The following is a 27,356-nucleotide window of genomic DNA, read 5'->3' as shown; positions in this document are numbered from 1 at the left end:
GTGGAGTACCACCTTCTATTCCGTCAGGACACATTGCGGTCATTGGAGAAGTGCCAATGCTATGCATACTGCAGGCGAATAGAGAAAGACACTGAAAAGTGCGAACTTGCACGTAGTGAACTGAGCACTGAGCGGTCAGGCCTTCATCCTATCGTCAAAACTGCTTTATCCTCGCACAATACTCCTGCTATTGTGTGACTACTGTGTCGTGTTGGTTTGAGTATTTATGATGTACAGGTAGTTCTACTCGGTGTTCACTATATTACATGTTGTACTTGTTGGCCTTCGCTGCTCAAAAGTAACAGCCACAACAAAGACATTCTCTAATTTGTCTTTCATAAGTGTTTAATTCTTCACTCAACGGTGAAAGAGAAAGTATAAAACTTACGTTCAGATAACACAAAAGAAGGACAACGGGGAATCTTCCACATAAGTCAACCTAATGCTATTTCTCAAAGAAAAACTTCGGGGTGTCTTCCACCTAAATAGGCTACTACTATTTCTCAGCATGATGTCACGTGTCGGAGACTAGCCGAGGGCTCTAGGTCGACATCCTACAACACCTCACCTGTCACCATGATGTCCCCTCGGCTGCAAGCAGTCTCCACCTGCCTGCGCTACTGCGCCGTGGAGCGTGTTTGTTCTTCGCAGAGAGTGGACTCAAGCCATGGTCTACTGGTTTCCGAGGCGGCAATTAACATTTGACGTCACTTCTATAACTATGTCTACATAAATATTCCGCAAGCCACCGTACCGCGTACAGCGGAGGATTCGTTGCACCAGTAGCAGTCATGTCCTTTCATATTCCATTCGAAAATGGAGTGAGGGATAAACGACTGTCTCCGTCCGAGGCCTTATTTTCCCTATCCTGTCTTTCCCGTCATGAGGCGAGATGTATATTGGAGCCAGTGGAATCGTTCTGCACTCAGCGTACAGTTGCGGCTTTTCTAAACTTTATAAATAATGAAACTTCCCGGCAGATTAAAACTATGTGCAGGACCGAGACTCGAACTCGGGACCTTTGCCTTTCACGGGAAAGTGCTGTACAAACTGAGTTACCCAAGCACGACTCACGCCCCGTCCTCACAGCTTTGCTTCCGCCAGTACCTCGTCTCCTACCTTCCAAACTTTACAGAAGTTCTCCTGCGAACCTTGGAGAACTAGCACTCCTGAAAGAAAGGATATTGTTTAGACATGGCTTAGCCACAGCCTGGGGGATGTTTCCAGAATGAGATTTTCACTCTGCAGCGGAGTGCAGCTGATATGAAACTTCCTGGCAGATTAAAACTGAAAGGCAAAGGTCCCGAGTTGGAGTCTCGGTCCGGCACACAGTTTCAATCTGCCAGGAAGTTTCATATCAGCGCACACTCCGCTGCAGAGTGAAAATCTCATTCTTTGTAAATAATGTTTCACAAAAAGAACGTCATCTTCCCTACATGGTTTCCCGTTTGAATTCATGAAGTCTATCCATAACATACGCATATTGATCAACGATACGGGTAAGAATTCTATCTGCGCACCTCTGAGTTGCTTCGATGTCTTCCGTTAATCCGATATGCTGAGGATGCCAGACAATCGAGAAATGTTTGAGAGAGGGTCACAGAAGTATTCTAGATGCGATCTCTTTTGCAGATGAACTACAGTTTCTGAGAATTATCCCAATAAGCCGAAGTCGATCATTTGCTTTCTCGGCAACACTTTTTAGGTGTTTTCTGCAATTCGTTTAGCTTTGCAACTTTATGCCTAGGTATTTAAACGACGTGACTGTTTTAAGCAGCAAACGTTATTACTTTATTCGAACATTAGAAAACTGTTTTTCCTATCTATCGGCATACACTTAGAGCAATCTGCCATCCATCACAACAAACAGAAATTCTAAGTCAGCCTGTACCCTTCTAAAGTCATTCGAATCTATGGTTTGCCGTATACTACAGCGGCATCAACAAACAACCGTGAATTTCTGTTCACCCTATCCGAAGACCATTTAAGTCTGTAGAGAACAAGAGTAGCCTCATCACCATTTCCTGGGGCACTCTTGACGTTACCCCTGTCTCTGATGAACGTTCGGCGTAGAGGACGACACACTGGATTTGTTACTTAAGAAGTCTTCAAGCCAATTATATAAGTGAGAAACGATCCGTGTGCTCGGACCCTCGTTAAGAGTCTATCGTGCCGCACCCTGTCAGCTGTCTTTGGGAAATTTAGGAATATTCAATGCGCCGGTTGCCCTTCATCCATGTCACGCAGGATATGAGTGAGAAAAAGGAAATTTGAGTTTCTCGCGAGCATTGCTTTCTAAATCCGTACTGATCTGTTGGTAGAAGCTTGTAGGGAAATACATCAAGTTCTGTCAAGCATAGTTCGCTAGTGCCGAATCGCACAGTAAGGAGTGCTAGTGACAGTTGTGTTAAAGATGGCTGCCTTCACTGGACCCGAGCGTGCTAGCTGTGCGTTTTGGTTTGAAAAATCGAAGTCGGAGACAACAATTCAGCGTAATTTCCGTACCAAGTAAGCGAAGGACCCTCCTATTAGGCTCACGATTTATGTGTGGCATAAATGTATGTATAAACGGGGTGCTTAGTGAGGCATGGGAAATCATCACGTCGTCCAAGCACATCTGACATCGTCGTTGAGCGAGTGGGACAACGTTATGTCAATCGCCTCACGAAATCGACTCGGAGTGCATCTCGCGAACTGCAAATCTCACATGCGACTGTTTAGCGAGATTTGAGAAAACGTTTGCATTTGAAAACGTACAGATTGACGATCGTACAATCAATAAAAGACATTGATAAAACTGCTAACAAGACTTGCTGTGCGGATGTATTAAGTCGATTACATGAAGATGAACATTTCTTGGAGAAAATCATCTTTTCTGACGACTGGACTTTTCGCTAAAGTGACAAGGTTAACACACATAACTGTAGGATTTGGGGCGGTAAAAATTCACATGTTCGTGATGGCCCTAAACTGAACGTTTTCTGTGCATTGAGCAAAGAACAAAGTGTACGGCCTCCTTTTTTCCTTGAGAGAAACGTCAATGAATAGTGTACCTGGATATGTTACTACAATTTTTGATACCACAGATCGATGAGGATAATCAAGAACTAAATGTTCACTTCATGAAAGACGTTGCACCACCCCATTACCTGACTGAGGTCAGGGATTTTCTGTCACCGCTTTCCAGCTCAGTTGATTGGCCATGAGGCGCCAATTGCATGGCCCCCACGTTCCCCAGACCTGAGACCACTCGATTTATTTTTATGGGGGTTAATCAAGGACATCGTGTTTGTACCTCCAGTGCTGGCTTCTCGACACGAATCAGAGCAGGAATTTAATCCGTCACTGAGCTAGTTACACCTGCAATTCTACAGCGAGTTTGGGGAGAAACTGACTTCCGATGGGATGCGTGCAGGATAACCAACAAAAGCCAAGCACAACATCTTTAGTTTAAGGTAAGAAAATTTTATGTGTTTCCCTACATAACAGCACCAAACCCACCTCTGTGTCTTCTTTCAATTAATTTATATGAATTTTTAAGGTTGTAAAGTCATTTTTGAAACACCCTGTACTGTTCCGCTGCTGCAGTAGCCGCTTTCATTCAATTTGACCTTACCACCGCCTCAGCAGTTGCTGCAGCGACATCCACCACCTCCAGTGGAACTGTCACATCCCGCTGAACCGCAAGAATGTGCCAAACACTGTTTATACTCACATATACATACACATATACATATACTGCATACGGATCATAACGAGTAAATGCGGGTGTGGATCCGGTGAATTATTTTGGTATGGTTACCTAAACTGAAATTACGTGAACTTTTGATTCTAAAATTCAATATTCATGGTATAAGTGGGAGTATATGAGCAATATGAAGGGTTATATAAAGAGTAAGATGTCAGACGAGTATTATTCTATCCATACATGGACTGACTTTCAAATGTAGGCCATAAAGTCACCATAGTTGATGTGTACTCGAAGGCCATGTTATAAAAGTCACCATAGTTGATGGGTGCAGTGTGCCCGTGTTATAATTAACGTCATGTGGTCCGAAAATATGCGTAAAATATTCGAGTGTTGTGAAATTAGATGATAGGTATTGAGCAATGGCGATCGCTATGGAATGATTGTGTCGTTGGTTGGCATATCTAAGAGCTGCTAACTGCGAGATTGTAGACTATTGCAAAAATAGTGTTATAATGTACCAAGTGAAATGGTGTATAAATTCCTCTGCACACACTTTTCGAAAGTGTGTAACTGTGAAGAAGGTAGAGGGAAAGTTTACAGGTGGAATTATTATGCGGGTAATGACGATAGGTCACTTGAACGCCATACAGACTGAGTCAAAGGCCTACAGATGGTAGTTATTTGAAATGTTTTATGCTGCCACTACACAATTGACCCAAGATGAACAAAGCACGATATATGTAAAGAGCTGGTGTTGTTTCAGACAAAGCTTCCCATCCACCCATGTCCAATCCGACAACCTGTTAGAGGAATGAACATCTTGCTCAGGTGATGGTCAATAGTGCGTATAAATTTTATAAAATGCATAATACTGTGCTGACTGTGATAATATTATCAGAAAAAATTATCACAGATGTATCACATGTCATACATGCTTTGTCACAAGTTAGCACTGAAAACCACAATTGCCAATAAAAATGGATAATTCTGACATTAAAATATGATGGCTCATTGACTTTTTTTGCGAATATGCCATCATATTTTAATCTTGTCACAATTTTTCATTTTTATTGGCAATTGTGTTTTTCACTGGTAATTTGTAACAGAGCATGTATGACACGTGATACATCAGCGATTATTTTCTGCCTCAATGATGATGATTTAGAGCCGAAACCGTTAGCAGAATAAGTAATATTATCGCAGACAGCACTGTGCTATGCATTTTGTCGTATTAAGAAACTATGTAGCTACCTTAGACTGCCGCCACAACCGCTTCTGGGCATCCACTGCTGCCACCCCCAACGACGCGGCCCCTGGAGACGCTGCACCCCGAGATGTCACTGCCTCCAGACCGTCTGCTGTCAGGGAGTCGATCATCACTGAATGAGTGCTGGATACGAAGCGCCCATTAAGACAGCCGCAGGCAGGCGATTTGTCGGCTCCCTGATAAACGATCGCTGACACTGTTTTTGGTTCATATCACAGCAACGCATGTAGCGAGCCAGCGAGGTCCAACTGTGCGTCATTGAAATAAGATTTGTGGTTTGTAAATTTCTATGTCTAAAAAATACACTGAGTAGGGGAAAAATCATTTATTATTTTCCATTTAACAAACAACACAGTGCAATTTAATGGGTGGAAGCCCATTAATCTGGTATCAAGCATTCACTTCATAATGTTTATAGCAGGGCTCATACACAAAGGGCAGTACATCAGTTGTAAACATTTGAGGTAGTAACTTAAAGCTGGGTGAACCGTCAGACAGTCGCGGTATAAGCTGCGCAGGAAACAGGTGGCAGTTTATTGCATTTAAACTGTTATGTCGTTCTGTGAGTTTCCAATTAAGGTTGTAAAGCACTCTGCAAATATTTCGTGATTTAAATCACTCAGACGTGTAGTAGGCAGCTGTAAGTCATTCTTTGTCCCCTTGAGACCCATAATCATTCAGGTGAATCATGGTAACACATTCAGGAATATCCAGAAAGTCTAGGATAAGTCGCTTTGTTGAATATAATAAAGTTTTGCAGTCGTTGTTACCTCTAAACAGCAATGAAATGGTCAACACATTAACAGATCTGAACTGCAGTACACACTCTCTGCCTCACTTAAGTTGACGACGAGCACAGTTGCCTAACGAATGATGATTAACGTTCTGGGGTGTCGGTTTTGGTTGAAGCGTACCACTAATGTACTAAACCACATGTGACAAATGATATTCGTCCCACAATATGTAGTTTCACTCATGAGGTATAAATGACAAAGTATAACTGTTACCTTCATCTAGTTTAACTTAATATTCCTACCACAGCGCCATGCAAGGTAATAAGCACAAATAACACCAAACAAGAGAAGAATTATACTCCAATTGGTCATTATCTACCACACTTATTCATATATAAAGCTGGAAATACATGCTTCGTCACAGTTCACTCTTCTAGCTTATTATGATTTCTTAAAACGTTGAATACCTTAACTTCTATTTCATTTTCCTAGAAATCCAACAATAAATAGGAAGTGCCCAGTTTTTATATTCTTTCTTGCCATTACTCTAAGTTTCGTAATGATGTGCTCAAATTTTATTAAGCCCCACAATGCACGAAATACAGGTAGTTAATGACCAATAACGTTGCTGCCGAAAGTAATACATAAAGACTGCAAACGTAAAGTGTCATGTAGTTTCATCATAGTTAATGACCCTGAAATGCAAAATTAATACCAAAGTCAGATAAATACTGCAATAAAGTAAAAGAATTGTAGCCACAAAGCAATTGGAAGATTGACAGATTATATATTGATACCCGTCACCATATATAAACGGGTGTCGCTAACAAGATTTAATTAACAGACAAAAGGAAATTAAGTACTGTGGCAATGGGAAAATCACACGTTCTGTATGTTGGCAGAGTAGATAGATGTATGGTGTGTTACGTAATACAATGAACCACTCCCATGAGCAGTTAAGTAAGACGCTGAGTTATTAAGATTACTGTAAGATATGATCCTGTGTGAGACATGAAACAAACTAGAAACTAAAACACTCACAGAAACACATGCTTAGTTATCACAGGCGTTACATAAGTGAATTTTGCGTATCTGAATGTTCAAATACGTAACAGTAAGTAATTTACCTGTAACAAACTGTTCAAAAATTATAAAACGCGTTTGTCTTTGCCTTATAGTCCCATGCAGTGTAAATGACGATGTTCCCTCACGTCTCTACTTACTGAATTTAAACTTCAAATACTTATTAATTAAATGATTTCTTAAAACACTGAGATAAAACTTAACTTCAGATCATTGTTTCCTCCTTATGTTTCAAGTAGAAAGCCCCTTCAATCATATACCTATCATAAATCCTACCATGTACCTCACTAGTATGCCAGGTTAATACACACCTTATTCAGAGGTCATTAATCTTCCGGACGCAAGCGTAAGACTAACCTTTTCCCATCTGAAACCCAACTTCATGCGACTGCAGAATGTAATTTAATATACGAGTAGTTGACCGATCATGCTACCTCAGAGCATTTACGTAACAAAGTCGTCAGGAAGTGTACACAACATGTCAGCATGCAACTGCTTTCACTAAGGATAATAAATGATAGGACTTGGCTTGGAAGAAATTATTTCGAGAAAATATTATAAATATGTATGTATATTGTTCTCGAAGAAATGCAACGTGATATACAAAGCCCCAACAGGTCCTCATAAATAGAGATACAAATGTGAGTCTCTCACTGGGTAATCAGTATCATATGCTCTGAATACATAACTTCCACAAGGTAATAACTCTTTTATAATGCATGAAATGATAGTTAATTTGAATCTACAGCACAGGGGATTGGAATGCAAAGATATTATTCGGTCACGTAATCATCGTACAGTTAACAAAATTGAGCAAATTAGGAGCTTTCATTTCATCATGAGGATGTACATCATCGCACTTGTGAACGAAGAATGATTAGAAGTTAACTGTACGGATGTTTGCCACAGCAAGTAATTGAAAACATCAGAATGAGATTTTCACTCTGCAGCGGAGTGTGCGCTGATATGAAATTTCCTGGCAGATTAAAACTGTGTGCTGGACCGAGACTCGAACTCGGGAACTTTGCCTTTCGCGGGCAAGTGCTCTACCAACTGAGCTACCCAAGCACGACTCACGCCCCGTCCTCACAGCTTTACTTCCGCCAGTACCTCGCCTCCTACCTTCACAGGAGAGCTTCTGTTAAGTTTGGAAGGTAAGAGGCGAGGTACTGACGGAAGTAAAGCAGTGAGGACGGGGCGTAAGACGTGCTTGGGTAGCTCAGTTGGTAGAGCACTTGCCCGCGAAAGGCAAGGGTCCGGAGTTCGAGTCTCGGTTCAGCACACAGTTTTAATCTTCCAGGAAGTTTCAATTGAAAACATGTCACCCCATTACTTCATCATTCGGCCCATAATGACACCAGACTGCCCCCTAAAATAAAGCAGAAACCAACTTGATTGCATCAGCTGCAGAGCAATATGGCATACAGACAAGGGCTCCGAATGATTCGATCACTTCGAGTTCCTAAAACTGCGAACGTTTCTCATTGGCTGATGGCGGAAATCGACCTCTGAAGGTAGGAAATGCATCAATGGAGACACAAAGCTACCTTTCAAAGAGTTCCTTTGAACACTAAAACCTAACTGTAGCAGAAGCACTTAAAGCATTGCAAAGACAATTCGTGAGCAAAAAGTGAAACAACAAATGAACAAGGCACCATTGAATATCTGTTTAATAATTCCATCAATACAACTACCCTAGCGTTATCCAAATACCACATATGATTCTGATGGACACCGACTTATACCTTCCGACAATGCATCCCGGAATTCCTCTCCCGTGTCACCGTCCTCAGAGTAGTTCTTGTACCCAATGTACTCATTTACTTGTAGGATGTATTCAGATCTCTGCCTTCCCCTACAGTCTCCGTAGAGTTTATTTTGCTGCGTTATTGTACTTTCAAGGTAGCATAATTACTTCTATTCGTCGCCATTTTTCGAGTTAAATTTATCGCTAGCATATTACTGCAGCTACTCATTACTTTCATCGTTTTTTTATTTACTCTCAGGAAATTATGCGTACTCATTCGACAGTTCTTTCCATTTAACAGGTCCTGCAGTTCTTCTTTACATTCAGTGAGGATATAATTATAATCAGCGAATCTCATCACTGACATCCATTGACTCTCAAACTTAATCTCACTCCACAACCTTTATTTTACTTCCGTCATTCATTTTCCGAATGAGTGATTGAACAGTAGGGGCGAGGAACTTCATTCCTACTCTTATACCCCTTCTAATTTCACTATTTAGTTCTTAGTTTTCCATTCGTATTGTTCTATCTGGTTTTTGTATAAACTGCGCATTACAAGTGATTCTCTATTGCTTAAACCTATTTTTTATACTTTAGAACATTTCTCATCATTTTAAACTGTCAGTTTTTTTTTGTAGGTAGGCAAATTTTATACATGTGTCTTGAGTTATGTTTACCTTACATTGTCACGCAGAACTTTTGAACTACGTGTCAGGTACCCTTACCATTCCAAAAGCAAAACTCGTGAGCAACAGATCCTCACCGATCTTTACCATTCTTCTGTATATTGTCACGTCCGACGCAGAATCTAGTCCAAATCTGAGAGCAAGTTCGACGATGAAATGCACTGTATGTCAAGGTGTACTACGAACATCAACGTACAGCCTGATCGGATGGAGAATCCAGCTATTTGTACAAACATCATAGCCCATAGAGGGCTCCGCGTCCGCGGCGGCTATTCCGCGCAGCGGCTCTCGCGCAGCGAGGGCGCCACCGCTACGCCACGTGCAGACAGCGGCCAATAGCCGCTCCCTCCGGTTTCGTATATAGGGACCCGCTCTTCCCTAGACCAATCATCTTGGGCGGTACTCCGCAAGGATACCGCCCTTCGATTGTGCCATTCCAGCACTAATCGAAGCGCTAGGTTTCAGGTGCCAGCCAGCCAGCATTCCAGCAGCAGCAGCAGCAGCAGCAGCAGCAGCGGTCGTCCCGGCCAGCAGCAGCGGTCCCAGCAGCGGTCCCGGCCAGCAGCAGCGGTCCAGCCAGCCAGCAGCAGTGGTCCAGCCAGCCAGCCAGCCAGCCAACCAGCCAACCCTCCAGCAGCAGCAGCCGCAGCGGTCCAGCCAGCAGCGGCAGCCAGCCAGCCCTCCAGCAGCAGCAGCGGTCCAGCCAGCCGGCCCTCCAGCAGCATCCGCAGCAGCAGCGGCCCCGGCCCCGTCCGCGGCAGCAGCAGCAGCAGCATTCCTGCCACCCGTCGTCGAGTCAGCGCCAGCGCCAGCAGCGTGGGATTCTGGTCTTCGTCTGTCCCCAGTTTTTGTCCTTTCTTTTTCGTTCTGTACGTTTTTGTTTCTCCCTGTCGTCATATCAACCCCCACCACTACTACCATCGTTTATACTTCCCCCTCCGCCGCCACCACCACCAGAACATGGTGTGCCCAGTCCCACCACACTCTCCCATCCCGCCTCATCTCACTCTCCCTTCGCCCTCGCTCTTTGTCGCCCCCTCTCTAGCTTCTTCCTCCCGCTCCTCTCCCACTGATTCTTTCCCCCCACTCCCCCAGCCTGTCACTGCAGCTCCAGCTAGGGTGGTGGCCCGTCGGGCCACTGTCCATGCCCAACTCTCCCCAACGCCTTCGCCATCACCGCCGCCATCGTCACCATCGCCATCGCCTTCATCGTCACCATCTCCTGCGCCAACTGCTGCGTCCACGCCAGGACCTGTCCCTTCCCACCACCTCCCTATAGCTCCCGTCCCTCATATCACCACCCGCCCTTATGCCGCCGTTAAACGCCCTAGTGGCACCACCACCTCCTCCGCTCCCAAAAAGGCCCCGCCCTGTCCTCCTTCCCCCCCCCCCCCCCAGGGTGCCATGGATGTCTCCCCACCTGGCCCTGCTCCCTCCACCTCCTCCTCCTTCACCCCTCCTCTTTATACAAATACCTCCTCTCCCGCCCTGATCCTTCCCTTCTCGAGGCCCGGAATCTCTCCCTCCTCCTCCGCCAACACTTCCCTGGTGCCCCCATCTCTCTCCTCACTCCCAGACAGGATTCCGTTCTCATCTCCTCCCCCAGCCCAACCCTCCATACTGACATCCTCTCCCGCCTCCCCATCACCCGTTTTGGCCCCAATGCCTCCCTCACCCCTGCTCCTTCTCCATTTCCTACCTGCCAACACCAACCCCTGCATCGCCCGCCGACCCTCACCGCCGTGATCACCCAGCTCAGTCCGTCGATCACGGAGGAGGAGGTGTTGGCGGAGCTCAAGGCTCCTCCCACGCTGGAGGTGCGGGCGGTCCGCTGCATTATCAACCCGGCCGGCCCCACCCACTTTATGCGGGTTTTCTCCGAGGATGTCCCCTCCATTGACTGTCTCCTGAAGGAGGTGCTCTCCTCTTCAACCAGGGCTACAAGGTCGACCGCTCCCATTCCCCTCCTCAATCCCTGCGCTGCCAGAGGTGTCTGCGGTATAACGCGCACCCAACAGCCGAGTGCCACGAGGCCCCCACCTGCCCGCATTGTAGGCAAGCGCAGTTCTTCCGGCAGTGCCCCAACCTTCAATCCCCTCCCTCCTGCAATACCTGCAATCTGCCCCATCCCACCTACTCCCTAAAGTGTAAAGCCCGACCCCCTCCAACCACTCCTGTACTCACTGTCCCTGTTCATCCTCTGGACGCCCCCACCTCTCCTGGCAATTCCATTCGTCCCCCTCCCCCCCACCGCTGAGGATATCATCAGGTTCCTCACCATCGACCTTCACAATGTTCATCCCTTTCAGCGCCCCCACACCCTCCAACAGATATCCCTCACCACCCGTTCCATTTTCCAACTCAAAATGTACACCACCTACTCCAACAACCAGGCCCATTTCACCTTCTCCCATCTTGACACCCTCGTCTAAATCCCTCTCATGGCACGACAGCAACGTATCCTTTTCAACAATATCTGCTCCCTTTCCGCCAACAAGAACCTCTTCCTGCACACCCTTGCCACCCACCGCATGGATGCCTTCCTCCTCAATGAAACCTTCCTCCAACCCCACCACACCATCCACACTTCGCCCTATCTCCTCCATCGCTCCGATGATCTCCTCCCAATTGCGCGTGGCAGAGTTGCCATTGGTCACCGCCACCAGATCCCCGTTTGGCTCCAACATCTCCTTCCCGACCCCACCGAACACCTGATCCTTAGTCCCTTCTTGCCCGGCCTTACCGTTACCTGCGCCACCATCTATGTCCGCCCCAACATCCCTATTCCCTTCGACTTCCTCTCCCACATCGATCGTACCTTCTCCTCCTACATGATCGCCGCCGACCTCAACATCCATAGTCGTTCCGCTGCCCAGTTACGGCGGTGGCATCGGTTCCTCTCCTCCCTTCAAGGCGACCTCATCCCCATCCCCCAGCACACCTGTCCCGAATCCAACTCCACTCCCGATGTTATCCTCTCCTCCCCCAACCTCCTTGGCCGCATAACGGTGGATGTCCTGGAGCTTATTGGTAGCGACCATCTCCCTGTCCTCCTCACTGTTTCAGACGGTCGTCGCCCCCGCCCCAACCCTCGTACTGACCCTCCCCCTAAGTACGTCCATGACTATCCCCGTGCCAACTGGAATGCCTACCGGGATACCCTCTCCACCCAGGTCGATTGCCACCCTTTCACCTACCACCACCCCGACGATGTCACCCATGCCGCCTCCTTTCTCCAGCAGACCTTGTCTGAGGCTGTGGAGGCCCACGTCCCTACTGTCGCCATCCACCCCCACCGTCCTACCTTACCCCCACAGGCCATCCTCCTCCTCTGTGAATCCCCCCGTCTGTACCATGCCTTCCTCCACACACGTGACCCGGACACACTACGACGCCACCGGCAACTCCAGCGAAACATTCGTAATTTGCTCGCGGCTAAGAAACGCCGGGACAGGTGACAGACATGCACCCGTTTAAATGCTACCCTACCTATCAACTCGTCCAAGTTCTGGTCAGCCTTCCGTCGCCTTACCGGAACTAAACCCTCCCCCTACTATCCTCTTCTCCATGATGATCACCCCTTCCCTGACACCCTTAGTAAGGCCAATCACTTTGCCTCCTACCTCTCCGATGTATTTTCCATCCCCGATGATCCCCAGTTCGATTACTCCCTGTTCCCGGATATCCGCGGTCGAATTGACACCTCTGTCCCTCCCCTCGCTCCTGGTTTCCAGTACTTGGACAACATTGCACACACGGAACTCAATGCCCCTATCACTACACAGGATCTCATTGCTACACTCCACACAAAAGGCAACACCGCTCCTGGTCACGATCATGTCACCTACCGTCACCTTCGTGAAGCTCCTGTCTCTTTCCTCTCCACCCTGGCCAGGCTCTACAATGTAGTCCTGTCCACCGGTTACTACCCCAACCTGTGGAAAACCTCCCGTATCCTCATGTTCCTTAAACCTGGCAAACCGCTGTCCGCCGTCTCCTCCTACCGTCCCATAAGCCTTACCATGGTCTTCAGCAAGGTCCTAGAATCTATCCTCACCCACCGCATCCACCAGCATCTCCACCAGCACCGCCTCCTTCCCGTTACCCAGTGTGGCTTTCGGCCGTCTTTCTCTTCCGACGACCTTCTCCTGCACCTCACTCATCTCCTTTCCAACCAGCTTAATTCCCATCACTCCGCAATCTTCCTCTCCCTGGACCTCGAACGTGCTTATGACCGCATATGGCATTCCGGTCTCCTCTTCAAGCTGCAAACCTTCGCCCATCCCATTAACTACGTCTGTCTGATCGGCTCCTTCCTCTTCCGTCGTCTCTCCTATGTCACCATCCATAACAAAGATTCCTACACCTTTTCCCCCTCCGCCGGTGTGCCCCAAGGCTCCGTCCTCTCCCCCCTTCTGTACCTTTTGTACACGGCGGACATGCCGTCGCCGTCGCCGTCACCCCCATCCACCTTCTCCAGTTCGATGATGACACCGCCTTCCTTGCCCTTGCCCCCACCCTGCAGCACTCCCAACACCTTCTCCAATCCCATCTTGAACAGTTCACCGCTTGGTGCAACCAGTGGTTGCTCAAGGTCAATCCCTCCAAAACCCAGGCGATCATTGTAGGCAAAACCACTCCTTCCTTCCGCCTCCTTGATTTCTATCTCACCATCTATGGCCGTCCTATCGCCCTCACTCCCACCCTTAAGTACTTTGGTGTCACCCTCGGCCGTCGCCTCTCCTGGACTCCCCACCTCCGGACAATCCAAGCCAAGGCATGCTCCCGCCTCAGTCTCCTCAAGCTCCTCTCCGGCCGTACGTGGGGTCTGGACCCCTCCACCATCCTCCACACCTATAAATCCCTCATCCGCCCTATCCTTTGTTACGCCCATCCAACTTGGATCTCTGCCCCCCCCCCTACATTTTATAAATCCCTCCAAATCCTTGAACGCCATGCTCTCCGCCTCACCTATCGCATCCGTCTCCCCTCCCCCATGCGGATCCTGTACGATCGCATCCCCTTCCCCCACCCCCTTCTTTTCCTTGAAAGGATACGGATCCTGTACACCTCCCATAAACTCGATCCTCCTCACCTGCTAGTCTCCCGGATCCTCTCCCATCCCCGCCTGCTGCTGAGCCTGTGTTCCCACATCCCACCCGGTCTCCATCTCTCCTCGCTCCTTACCCTCTCCCAAGGTGGCTTCCGCCAGCTCCCTCTTCCTGATGATGCCCTCCTCCCCTCCGTCTACCCCTTCTACCAACTTTGATCCTCCCACCCTCCTCCTGTGTTTGCTCCTCTGGGCACCCTCCCTCCCTTCTCTCCCTCTTCCCTCCCTCCTCCATTTCTCCCCACTCCTCCCCGGGCTTCCCCTCCCCTGTCCCTCTCCTCCTGCCCCCATATCCTCAACCATTGGCATCCTTGTTCTCCCCTCTCCCCCACCTCACCCTTGTTCCCCTCTTGGCAGGTCTCCGGACTCGCACACGCTAAGTGGACATTCGCGCGCCAGAGATCACCGCCATCAGTGTCTCGTGTGTGCCGTCGTGTTTAGTGTTCAGTGTTTACCGCCACACTCCATCGTTCACTAGTGCCATCGTCATCTTCAGTGTTTGTGCGTCGTATCAACAGTTTGCAGTGTGGATTCTCGTCGCGTGTGAACGGCTCCGTGTTTGTCTTTATGTGTCTACTGTTTTATTGCCCACCGTTCTGTAACTTATGTGTCTTCTCACAGTTTTTTCTCATTGTGTATCCTATGGCTGAAGAGCAGCGTAGAGTGCTGCTGACAGCCTGCCTGTTGTACAGTTTTAAAATAACAATAAAGAAAAAAAAAACCTAGTCCAGTCCGTCTGTTACTCGCTCTGGATTCTGTGTCTATCTCGGCGGTACTGCGTTCTGGTCGTTGCTCGTTGTTGGCGTTTGCCTGGCTCTGGTTCCGAGTGGATTTACTGTTGGATGAAGAGGTGTTTAACGTAGTCATCATGTCGTCCAGTAGAAAGCAAGCTATCGAATATCATTTAAGCCTCGCAAGCATGGAGCAGTGTGAGGAGTGTACTGATTTGCTTCGCTTTGTTTTCTGCGAATGTCACGAAGTGCAATATCGTACCCTAGTCCCTCTGTTCGACATCAGCGTAAATGTATGTCTCATTCAAGTGTTCTGTGAGGCCACTCGTGTGTGAACGGTAGGCAGTTGTAATCCGGTGGGTGACGTCCCAATGTACAGTTATCTCTGACACTAATTTCGATTGCAAAACTTTCCACGATCAGAGACCCTCACAAGTTTTGCACCGAGTTTCTGAATGGTTTCTTCTACAAGGAATTTTACAGTTTGAGGAGATTCGGTAGTCGGTACGGGATTAATGAAAATGTAGCGGGTGAGGTAGACAGCTCAAGCTGTTAACCACAGATTCCTGTTTGTCGACTTTAGGAAACACGTCACGTGGTCTAATCCAGTATGGGGTAACGAAGCTGCTGCAGGTAGGATTGGAACCAAATGCCCCTGAGGTAATTGCGCCACGTGTTTCCGTCGTAGCTGTTCCTTACAGTAGGTCACATAATGTGTAACCGATAGGTGGAGACCTCCCCTATGATTCCTCTGTCCGATTATGTCTAGAGTCTTCACAAATACCCAGTGGCCCGATGTTGGACCATCGTATTAATCGTTTCAGCATCACTGCTGTAGACGAGCTGGGATGACGAGTAACCATTTCCACCTCTTCGGATCATATTTCGTCATACAACGTTCCGTCTACTAATCTGAATCCTCGTTTGATCAGTTCCTTGTTCTTCCATCTGTTTGGCAGAAATGTCATTTAATGCAGTATTGATTGAGATTTCGTCCACGTAGACAGATGGCCTAACGGTGATTGCGTCCGTTTTCGTATATCATTTTGCCATCATACACCTGGAGCCTCAGTGCCCATCTCGCCAATCGATCTGACGGGTCCTTCAGGCTAGTCAGCATACATAATGTTCACCTGTCATAACGATGAGTGACTTACCAGGAAATGCTTCTGAAATTTACTGATGACCCAAGCAAGTAAGGCATCTTTTCTCAGTTACATTGTAGTTCATCTAGGACTTGGAAAGTACTTTGGAAGAATAAACTATCACGTTTCCAGTGCCTTCAAATGGTTCAAATGGCTCTGAGCACTATGGGACTTAACATCTATGGTCATCAGTCCCCTAGAACTTAGAACTACTTAAACCTAACTAACCTAAGGACATCACACAATACCCAGTCATCACGAGGCAGAGAAAATTCCTGACCGCGCCGGGAATCGAACCCGGGAACCCGGGCGTGGGAAGCGAGAACGCTACCGCACGACCACGAGCTGCGGACCCAGTGCCTTCCTGAATTCGTATTAGTACTGCTCTTATCTCACAACGGCTAACGTCGATCTGAAGTTCTTTCTCGGCATTCTCGTCATTTGCTGCCAGAACTAGAGAAGATTTGTGCTTTCTTAAGGACAAGTGGTTTTTCAATAAATTAGTAATGAAACATGATAGTAAAATTTTTTATGTATCCGATTGCCCGGCGTTAATGGATAACGTGAAAATGTCACCAGACGCCAGCCCGGAAGTGTAAACATTTCTTCTCCACTACTGGGTGAGGAGGGCAGCCACCTCGACACTCTTAAGAGAGACTGCGAGCATCTCATCAGAAAATGGTTCGAACAGTGCAGGTCAAACCACCTTCATTTCTCTTGTAACATTACACAAGAGACAATACGTAGGACACAACAACGAGTAGCACAAGTCTGAGTAAGCAGTGAAGATCCTGTAGTAAATTCGTTAAGCAAAACTAGCGGAAATGAAGACCACCAACGACTCGGGAAAAGCAGAATCGGTTGGTCATCACAAATGACGACGTAGAGCAGAGCCTCTCCTCGGTGACGTAAATACTCCAACCCCACTAGCTTTTTGGCACTCAATCAGTGGAATCGATTGCGTTCATGTCGTTCACAGTCGATTCTCTCTTTATGGTATGGTAACCTGTTATGTGTGAAACTGTTCTAGTGTCGGTCTTGTACTTGCTGCCCTACGACACTATCAGAAATCTGAGGCCACAGCTGATGGAGTCCAGCATCCAGTACTGCTGGCTGATGGATTGTTCGAAGGTCTGCCAACAAAATTCCAAAACAGGGCAGAAACTGCCCCAAACTTCAGTGTCCCATGGATCTGAGAGCCTACCATACCGTCAAAGGGGACTGGCAGATTCACCATTCAGCACGACTACACCTAAGAGTACAATGCAGGTACTGAACTAGGAGGGATTGACCAACCCCGAAATGGGAATCAGAACACACACGTCTTGCTCACCAGTGACTCGAAGCAGTGCTATCACGGGGCATGCCTAACACTCCAGCTGGTGGCAAGGGTGCCGCATTTTGTTCTCATCAGCATCCAATCTGAAATGATGCAGCGTCCTTGGCAGCTGTAAGTCTACTTTTATATTCAGAGGATTCTGCTTGGTATTACTTAGCCGCCAATCAATCAATCAGTAGTAAATGGAATATTTTTGAACATTATTATCCCTCTGTCTTCATGCTGACGAATTCGTAAGGATTTTCAGCCGGCAGGGGGCGGTCTCTACACAAGGAAAGAGTTTACTTTTTTTGTCTAGTTCCAGATAAATTTGGTATGTTCCTAGAGTAGTTTCTGAAAAGGATATCCCCGTGATCTAGGGATAGCGCATCTGATAGATAATCAAAAGGTCCTCTGTCCTGGGTTCGAAACGCGCCACTGTTTAAATTTTGATTAATAAACAGCCAGGGCGGCCGAGGACTTCCGGAATAGAAATCACCTCATTCCGCGAACGGCGTTGTTAAAAGAGGACGGAAGAGTGCACAGAGGATCCGGGGACTCTCTTGTCCTTCGGGTGGGGAACTGTTCCTAAAAGCAGAAGAATCAGCAATGATCAACTGCATGAGGATACAGAAGGCAATGGAAAATACTGCATTAAAGACACGTAACGTGTGTCCACAGGACATGTTGCTTGTAGTTGTAGAAGTGTCATGATGATCTATCTGTCACTGGTAAAAGGTTCCTCTCCGGGAGAAGTGGCCATGAGAAAAAGATAGAATAACCAATGAAAGGGTAACGTTCTACGAGTCGGGGCGTGGAAAGTCATCAGAAGCTTGAACGTGGTACGGAAAATAGAAAACTGAAAAGGGAAATGCAAAGGCTCCGTCTAGATACAATAGGTGCCAGTGAAGTGAAATGGAAAGAAGACAAGAATTTCTAGTCAGATGAGTATAGGGCAATGCGAACAGCAGGAGAAAATTGTATAATGGCAGTAGGATTCGTTATGAATAGGAAGGTAGTGGAGAGAGTGTGTTACTGTGGACAGTTCAATGACAGGGTTGCTCATTCAGAATCGACAACAAACCAACACCGACAACGACAGTTCAGATACACCTGCCGACGTCGCAAGCTGAAATAGAGGGATAGAGTAAGTGCATGAGGATACTGAAAGGGTAATACAGTACGTAAAGGAATACGAAAATCATGGGGCACTGTGATGCAGAAATAGGGAAAGGAGTAGAAGAAATAGTTACTGGAGACTTTGGGCTCGGGATAAGCAATGAGAGAGGAGAAAGACTAATAGAGTTCTGTAATAAATTTCAACTGGAAATAGCGAATACTCTGTTCAAGAATAAAAAAAAGGAGGTAGTATACTTGGAAAAGGCCGGTTAATGCCGCAAGATTTCAGGTAGATTACATCATGGTCAGACAGAGATACCGAAATCAGATACTGGATTGTAAACGTGCTCAGGAGCAGATTAAGACTCAGATCCCAATGTCCTGGTGATGAAAAGTAGGCTACGTTTAAGAGATTAGTCAGGAAGAATCAATACTCAAAGAAGTGGGCTATGGAAATACTAAGGAGTGACATTATACGGTTGAAGCACTCTAAGGCTGTAGGTGCAGCAATGAAGAACAGCTCAGTAGGCAGTACAGTCGAAGGGGAATGGACATCTCTAAAAAGGGCAATCAGAGAAGTTGGAAAGAAAAACATAAATACATCGAAGGTAACTGTAAAGAAACTGTGGGGAACTGGAAAAATACTTCAGTTGACCGATGAGAGAAGGAAGCACAAAAATGTTCAGGGAAATTTGGGAATAAATAAATACAAGTCATTGAGGAATGAAATAAATAGGAACTGCAGGGAAGCTAAGACGAAATGGCCATGATAATGTGAAGAAATTGAAAAATAAATGTTTCGAAAGGACTGACGCCGCATATAGGAAAGTCAAAACATCCTTCGGTGACATTAAAGGTAAGGGTTGTAACAATAAGAACCCAAAGGGAATTCCGCTGTTAAATGCAGAGGAGAGAGTGGATAGGTGGAAAGAGTACACTGAAGGTCTCTAAGTGGAGGAAGATTTGTCTGTTGTGATAGAAGATACAGAAGTCGATTTAGAACAGATAGGGGATCCAGTACTAGAATCAGAAATTAAGAGATCTTTAGAGGTCTTAAGATAAAATAAGGCAGAAGGGATATATTACATTCATCAGAATTTCTAAAATCTTTGACAGAACGACCATTCACGTTGGCGTGTAGAATATATGAACCTGGCGATATACCATCTGAGTTTCCGAAGAACGTCATCCACGCAACTCGAAGATTGAAAGAGAGGACAAATGGAAAATTTGTTGCACAATCAACTTAACTGCTCATGCATCCCAGTTGTTAACAAGAAGAATGAAAAATAAAATTGCCGATGTGTTAGATAACGATCAGATTGGCCTTAGGAAAGGTAAATGCAACAAGAAAGCTAATTCTGACGTTGACGTTGATAATGGAAGCAATGAAAATCAAGACACATTCATAGAATTTGTCGACCTGGAATAAGCGTTCGAAAACGTAAAATGGTGCAAGATGTTCGAATTTCTGAGAAAAATTGGGGTAGGATATAGGGAGATATGGGTAATATATAACATGTACAATAGCTAAGAGTGAATAATAAGAGTGGACGACCAAGAACGAAGTGGTCGGATCGGAAAGGATGTAGGACAGGGATGTAGTCTTTCGCCTGTGCTGTTCAATCTGTACATCGAAGAAGCAATGATGGAAGTAAAAAACAGGTTCAGGAGAGGAATTAAGATTCATGGTGGAAGAATATCAGCGATACGATTCGCTGATGACATTGCTATCCTGAGCGAAAGTGAAGAATAATTACATGATCTGCTGAATGGAAAGAACGAAGTACAGTGTATGGACTGAGAGTAAATGGAAGAAAGACGAAAGTAATGAGAAGTAGCAGAAATGAGAACATCGAGAAACTTAACGTCTGGGATGATGGTCACGAAGTAGATAGAGTTAAGGAATTCCACTACCTAGATGACAAAATAACCAATGATGGACAGAGCAAGAAGGACACAAGAAGCTGACTAGCACTGGCGAAAGGTTCATTCCTGGCCAAGAAAAGTCTACTAGTATGAAACACATTTCTTAATTTGGGAAAGAAATTTCTGAGAATGTAAGTTTGGAGCACAAAATTGTATGGTAGTGAAACACGTACTTTGGGAAAACCAGAACAGAAGAGAATCGAAGCAATTGAGATGAGGTACAACAGACGAATGTAGACAATGGCTAGGAACAGATGTCCTTTATGAACAGCCAGCAACAAGAAAAATTCTGAGAATACTTCACATATCACACATGTGCTGAGGAAACCAAAAATCTGTGACCTTATTTTCTTTGAATCTAGACGGCTTTCATCTCTGTTCAATAAGTGCCCCAAGATTTTCGTTCCTTGGGCGATTGAAGAGGCACTTTTTCGAATTTAGGTGGAGGCCTGCAGTGTAAGCAACACATTTGTTTGGAACTTCGAAGAAACGAAAATATCATCCACACAGGAAGGACATATCATTCATTTAAAGTTTTGCAACAGATGGAGCATTACACATTTGAACTTGTGAAGGCAGCTTTAGCATTACATAGTTCACATGGAATAATTCATAGGGACCGTGAGCAGCTACATAGGCAGTTTTTTTTCCACTCAGCTTCGCCAGCCTCGACTTGCCAGTAACCTGCGTGTAAGTTCATAGTAATAGTGGGATAAAACCGAAATCAGTGCCATCCACATTGTTGCTAAATACAACATGACAGCTCTGCCTGTGTGGTCTACCCACTTCTTCTCTGTGGAGGGGGGTAGGGGTTAATGTGGGAACATCAGATTGTGTACATCACCATCTGTACCTCTCCCTCCACAATTTCCCCTCCCCTCCACCATTTCCCCCCTCCCCTGCCCCACTTGGCAATCCCACCCATTTGCGAATGGGCAGGAAAAATACTCAGTCTGTGCCGAGCTGCTGAAGAGGGAGGATGTAAGGTACTGTCTTTATTCATTTACTTTATTTATTTTTGAAAATGTTAGCCTGCTGGTCCTACAGCTGCCTCCAAACACCACCACACCCCATCCGCAATTTTTCCCATTGGATGTGTGTATGTCTGGATCAAATTTAAGGCTGACTGTTCTAGTCCACAATACCACAACCAGAGGAAGCTAGAAGCAGTCCTACAGCCACCCCCAAACGCTCCCACTTTCCACTGCCCCCTACCCTTAATTCTGACAATCGTGTGAGTATATATGTTCATCTTGCTGTGTTCCCTATTCCACAATACAACTCGACATTGGTGGAAAAGAAACCTACAACCGCTGCCAGGAGAATTTTCTCCTTCTGAAACTTGTACACAGATACGTGGAAAAACGAATATGGCAGCAGACTATCACTGAATTCTAGGAAGTCCAACACAATGTACCACAACTGAAAAATAATGTTTAGTTGCTCTGTTTATACTCAGAAATTTTCGTGAAAAACTACCACTCGTAAACAATGGATCATGATGCATAACGTGCACTAGGAATTGAGAAAAATCATTGTAATAACACAAGTTCCACTAAAATCGACCCCCAAAAGATGTCGCCAGGAGAGAGTGACGGCACAGACTAAGCAGCATAGAACTAGTTTTACCTTCTCTCCCACCTTCCCTCCTAATTCCCCTCCCCTGTACCTGTCCTCCCTCCTTGGCTGTGCCGTTTTCCAGGCCTGTTCTATTCTGTCGGTGGCAGTGATATACTGTTTCCAGTCCGCAGAAATCAACCACAGATGGGCAAAAGTCTCAAGAACAGGACATTTCCTGAAGGCCATTAAACCTGTTTCTTAAGAAGACTGACCCCCCCCCCTTCCCTATAACAGTAGAGAAATACCTATCTTTCATAGATGGGGAACGGAGCTGTCAACAGTGGCATGCTTGCAAACATTCTGGTTATGCCGGCACTGCCTGAAAATGACCTTCGGCTAAGTAAAATCAGTGAGATAGGAAAAACATTATAATAATACATTTTGCATAAATGAGGTACATATGTTTGTTTATACTAATTGTCTCTTTGTGGGGCGATCGGCCCGCTCTGCCTCCAGTTGTGGAGAGCAGTGCCTACACTCGATTGCTTCCACCACTACATGCAGCTATAATCTGTCATCACTCACATTTATTCTGCTGCTTCAGGTAAACTGTCCGAAAGCTGTCTGGTAGGAGTTTCACATGCTCCACTGTACCAAATAACATCTTTGTGGGTGTGTGGGTGTGTGGGTGCGTGGGTGCATGGGTTCTCGTATACTGTGCAAACTGTGGAAGTGTGAGATACCTGCTGTTCAGTCAGTGGATGAAAAGACAGTGGAGGAATTTTACTTGGATCACTTGCTCCTTCTGAAGTAACGTACTGCATGACTGCCTAAAGTGCTGCCGTTCTTAACACTCAACTGCTGTATTGTGAGCTCTTTTATTAAAAAAGAAAATCTGACACAATAAACACGAACAATCATTTGTAGCAGAAAATATTAACATCGTGTATTCTCTAGGTGTGATCCTCATACTTGCTGCAACGAATTTTGTGCTGAGAGCCCTCACCGCACATTGTGTAAAGGATTTAATCTTACGCTTTTAAAACTAATACTGCAATTGTGCAAATAGTGGACATAGTACTGAAGTAAACGAAACAACCAGCTAAATAACTGAAAACGCACTCTACAGGTGTGATTCTTATGCTTGTTACAATGAATGTTGTACCGACAGATCTTATCTCACATTTCGTTTTAAATAAATACTGTGACAGCCACAGTTCAGTTAGCGAATACAGTACTAAAATCAATAAAATCTCCAGCGCAAGTGTCAAGTGACTCTTGTGGTATGTGACTCCTATGAGATTCTAAAATGAACATTAAACCAAGAGCGTTGAGTGTTGCATTACATATGTTATAAAATAAGCACTTAACATAATCCAACAATGCTTAAACGTACATTAAACCAGCAAGTTCCAAAAACTATTGTGAGTAGAAGTCTTTAACCATAACCATAACTGAGCAAACATTCCGGGATGGGTAGATGTGTTTTTCTTGTGCGTTAAAGCACTGTGTCTTAAAAGGAGAAAGGTGTAATCATTTTAGAAGCGAGCAGCTATAAAAAAAAATAGCAATGAGAATGTTATGCTGTGAGTACATCCCAGCATTGGTTCTAAAGAATGGCAAAACGCTGTAGTAACGGAACATAATTATCGAAAAAAGAAAACCTTCCACAAGAACAGTGCAAGTATCTTCAGCTTGATGTGTGGATATAGACTAAGCAGCTTAGAACAAGTCTTACCTCCTTTCCTCCCTACCCTCCCTCCATCCTCTCTTCCCCCACAAGCAGGGATACAGGTTTTCCAGATCTGTTCTAACCTGTCGCTGACGGTACACAAAATGTTCCATCCATTGCAGATTTTCTGCTCTGGTCAGTGTCGGGCTGACAATGGTATACTGTTTCCGGTTAAAAGCTGAACCCTCCTGTAGGTAGTGATTCTAGGCCCGTTCTAGCCTCTCGCTGATGGTACACAAAGAGATTCATGTGGTGGCGATGCTTTGCTTTGGTCAGTGTTCGGTTGACAACGATATAATGCTTCAGGTCTATGGAAATAGGAAGTTTTCCTAGAGAATACTGACACCTGGAATAATAGCGAAATATCTGACTATTCGCTATCGTTATGTATGGGGCAAAGACAACTCTCCAGGAGAATGGTCATCAGCATGCGACGACCCACGGCTACGTCTTGCAGTGGGAGGAGGCAGCTCCAGGGGATAGTCTCGCCACAGGAGTGAGCATCGTGACTAGTGGCTATTGAGACCTCTGTGGCCAGGTCTATTCGGTGCGTTGGCGCCGTCCTTACCCCTGCCACCAGCTGTTTCCAGTAGCCTCCAGTAGCCTGCACACTCTCATAGCATCTGAGCACTCAAAATTAGTGTCTGTAGTAGTCTTGTAAATAAACTGTCACACATACAGGTACTACATACGTTATAGAAACACAAAGATCGGTTTTCACTCCATCTGTTCACATGCCAGAAAAAAATATTGTAATTTTTTTTGCACCTGACAGCAAACTACAATTCGCTTCCCCTCCCTCCTTGGTGTTTTGTAACATAGAACTGACTAAAATTATGAATTCGTTCTATCAGACTGTTGTCGATGATGAATAACCATACTGCCGAGGTCGAAGCACTATAACAATACATCTGATACGTGTATTAAGCTATCGGACATCTCTTGTACAAATCTACCATGTATAACATCAGTAACACATCCTAAACGAATTGTGAGAACTATCGAACACCACAGAACGTCCTTGATATCTCGGAACATTCATCTGCGAAAAGTTAAGAACGTTAGTATCTGAAAACTTTCAGTCTACCGAAACATTCATGTTATAAGCTGTTGTGTGACGGAAAATTTAATTGGAACAGTTGTATTTTACATAAACTTACCACTTGTAAACGATCTGCTATTAAAAAGGCACATTCGCGATGATAATTATGCAATCATGTATCCACCATTACTGATACAGCCGATTTCTTTTAGTTTGATGGACAAATTAGTACAGTCACTCCTCGAGTTCAAAATAAAAGTATGTGCAAGTCTTGTTGATTGGTTGGTTGATTTGTGGGGGAGGGGACCAAACAGTGAGGTCGTTGGTCCTATTGGGTTAGGGAAGCATGGGGGAGGAAATCGGCCATGTCCATTCAATGGAAAGGAAGTCTTGTGAGTAAATAGTTCTGCACATGAATATTAGATGCGTGAAATGTCAATACAGAACAGTTTCTTTCACGCTATCTATTCACATACAGGGAAAAAAATACAGTCTTCTTTACATTCAGCAACCAACTACACATCGCATCACTCCCTCTCCTCCCTATTTTGTGACGTCCGATAGAGTAAAATTATAAATTACGAGAACTTCTCTAATTATGAGAACTTCGCTGATACAGAACTGAATAAGGTTTTTACTGCATCTCTCACTTCTGATGTACGAAAAGCAAAATTCGTTCTCATATTGACTTCCCACATATGTAGTGATCCTATTAATTATGCACGTGATTTTTATGGCCTCGACTGGAAGAAGACTGTACCACACAGACTATCATTCACGATAGAGGATTGCTACATCTACATCTACATTTATACTACGAAAGCCACCCAACGGTGTGTGGCGGAGGGCACTTTACGTGCCACTGTCATTACCTCCCTTTCCTGTTCCAGTTGGGTATTGTTCGCGGGAATAACGACTGACGGAAAGCCTCCGTGCACGCTCGAATCTCTCTAATTTTACATTCGTGATCTTCTCGGGAGGTATAAGTAGGGGGAAGCAATATATTCGATACCTCATCCAGAAACGCACCCTCTCGAGACCTGGACAGCAAGCAACACCGCAATGCAGAGCGCCTCTCTTGCAGAGTCTACCACTTGAGTTTGCTAAACATCTCCGTAACCCTATCACGCCTACCAAATAAACCTGTGACGAAACGCGCCGCTCTTCTTTGGATCTTCTCTATCTTCTCTGTCAACCCGACCTGGTACGGATCCCACACTGATGAGCAATACTCAAGTATAGGTCGAACGAGTGTTTTGTAAGCCACCTCCTTTGTTGATGGACTAAATTTTCTAAGGACTCTCCCAATAAATCTCAACCTGGCACCCGCCTTACCAACAATTAATTTTATATGATCATTCCACGTCAAATCGTTCCGTACGCATACTCCCAGATATTTTACAGAATTAACTGCTACCAATGTTTGTTCCGCTATCATATAATCATACAATAAAGGATCCTTCTTTATATGGATTCGCTATACATTACATTTGTCTATGTTAAGGGTCAGTTGCCACTCCCTGAAACCAAGTGCCTATCCGCTGCAGGTCTTCCTGCATTTCGCTGCAATTTTCTAATGCTGCAACTCCTCTGTATACTACAGCATCATCCGCGAAAAGCCGCATGGAACTTACGACATTATCTACTAGGTCATTTATATATATTGTGAAAAGCAATGGTCCCATAACACTCCCGTGTGGCACGCCAGATGTTACTTTAACGTCTGTAGACGTCTCTCCATTGAGAACAACATGCTGTGTTCTGTTTGCTAAAAACTCTTCAATCCAGCTACCCAGCTTCTCTGATATTCCGTAGGCTCTTACTTTATCAGGCGACAGTGCGCAACTGTACGAACGCCTTCCGGAAGTAAAGGAAAATGGCATCTACCTGGGAGCCTGTGTCTAATATTTTCTGAGTCTCATGAACAAATAAAGCGAGTTGGGTCTCACACGATCGCTGTTTCCGGGATCCATGTTTGTTCCTAAAGAGTAGATTTAGGGTTTCCAGAAATGACATGATACGCGAGCAAAAAACATGTTCTAAAATTCTACAACAGATCGATTTCAGAGATATAGGCCTATAGTTTTGCGCATCTGCTCGACGACCCTTCTTGAAAACTGGAACTACCTGTGCCCTTTTCCAATTATTTGGAACCTTCCGTTCCTATAGAGACTTGCGGTACACGGCTGTTAGAAGGGGTGCAAGTTCTTTCGCGTTCTCTGTGTAGAATCTAACTGGTATCCCGTCAGGTCCATTGGACTTTCCTCTGTTGAGTGATTTCAGTAGCTTTTCTATTCCTTGGCCACTTATTTCGATGTCAGCCTTTTTTTCAAAAATGGCTCCGAGCACTATGGGACTCAACTGCTGAGGTCATTAGTCCCCTAGAACTTAGAACTAGTTAAACCTAACTAACCTAAGGACATCACAAACATCCATGCCCGAGGCAGGATTCGAACCTG

This window comes from Schistocerca cancellata, chromosome 7 (genome assembly GCF_023864275.1).
Source record: "Schistocerca cancellata isolate TAMUIC-IGC-003103 chromosome 7, iqSchCanc2.1, whole genome shotgun sequence".
Taxonomy (NCBI): Eukaryota; Metazoa; Arthropoda; class Insecta; order Orthoptera; family Acrididae; genus Schistocerca; species Schistocerca cancellata.
The sequence above is the reverse complement of the archived record's forward strand: the minus strand, read 5'-3'. Positions refer to the sequence as shown.